Source organism: Cebus imitator, unplaced genomic scaffold (assembly GCF_001604975.1).
Source record: "Cebus imitator isolate Cc_AM_T3 unplaced genomic scaffold, Cebus_imitator-1.0 Scaffold775, whole genome shotgun sequence".
Classification (NCBI taxonomy): domain Eukaryota; kingdom Metazoa; phylum Chordata; class Mammalia; order Primates; family Cebidae; genus Cebus; species Cebus imitator.
The window spans coordinates 338,380-339,442 of NW_016108090.1; positions in this window are offsets into that span (position 1 = coordinate 338,380).

Here is a 1,063-nt window from a genome sequence, read left to right on the forward strand (position 1 = left end):
AGAATTTAGTGCATCTTTTAATATTGTATGTCTGGGATGCAAGTATTGTAAACATGCTAGACCTCCAGGTTAAAGATGATTCAGCTTTAAGATGTTACCCTTTCAGAGGTACAGAAGAAACCCATCTCCGAAAAAGGTCTTTTCAGTGGTAGACTTGGGGGGAAATTGGTGGCCCCTTTGAGATGCCAGGTTTCTTTTTTATCTAGAAATGGCTGCAAGCGGAAGCTGATAATACGTAGGCACTTTGTAAATTCATATTGAGTAAATGAATGCAATTGTGATATCCTGAGAATCGAACCTTTGTTTCCCAACCCCAATTGATGAGAGGCTCACTGCTTCATGGTGTGTACAAACTCACCTGAATGGGACTTTTTTAGGTAGATCTTCATGACCGGTTCCCACCCCAGTTCATCGTCACCTCTTACACGAAAAGGTCTGCACGGTGTGGTCACTGTTTCTTTTGTGCCATTTTGCAGTAGAGAGGGTGGATGTGATGAAGCCAATAATTCAGGACTTATTCCTTCTTGTGTTTTGTTTTTTTTTAAAAGACGGGTTTCACCATGTTGATCAGGCTGGTCTTGAACTCCTGACCTCAGGTGATCCGCCCGCCTTAGCCTCCAAAGTGCTTGGATTACAGGCGTGAGCCACCGCACCCAGCCTTGTGTTGTGTTTTTTTGCCCTTGCACCAGAGTATGAAATAGCTTCCAGAAACTCCAGCTATGAGCTTGGAAGAGTCTGTGTGACTGTAATCACATGGTGACAACCCTCAGAATCTAAACTGGACTTCTGTTGTATTCTCACCACTCAATCTGCTTTTTTTTAGCAGTTTAATGGATACATTTGAGTCTTCCATTTTGTGTGGAATTAGATCCTCCCCTTCAAATGCTGTAATTAACATCACTTAAAAGAAACTTGAGGCCGGGCGCGGTAGCTCACGCCTATAATCCCAGCACTTTGGGAGGCCGAATCGGGTGGATCACGAGGTCAAGGGATCGAGACCATCCTGGTCAACATGGTGAAACCCCGTCTCTACTAAAAATACAAAAATTAGCTGGGCATGGTG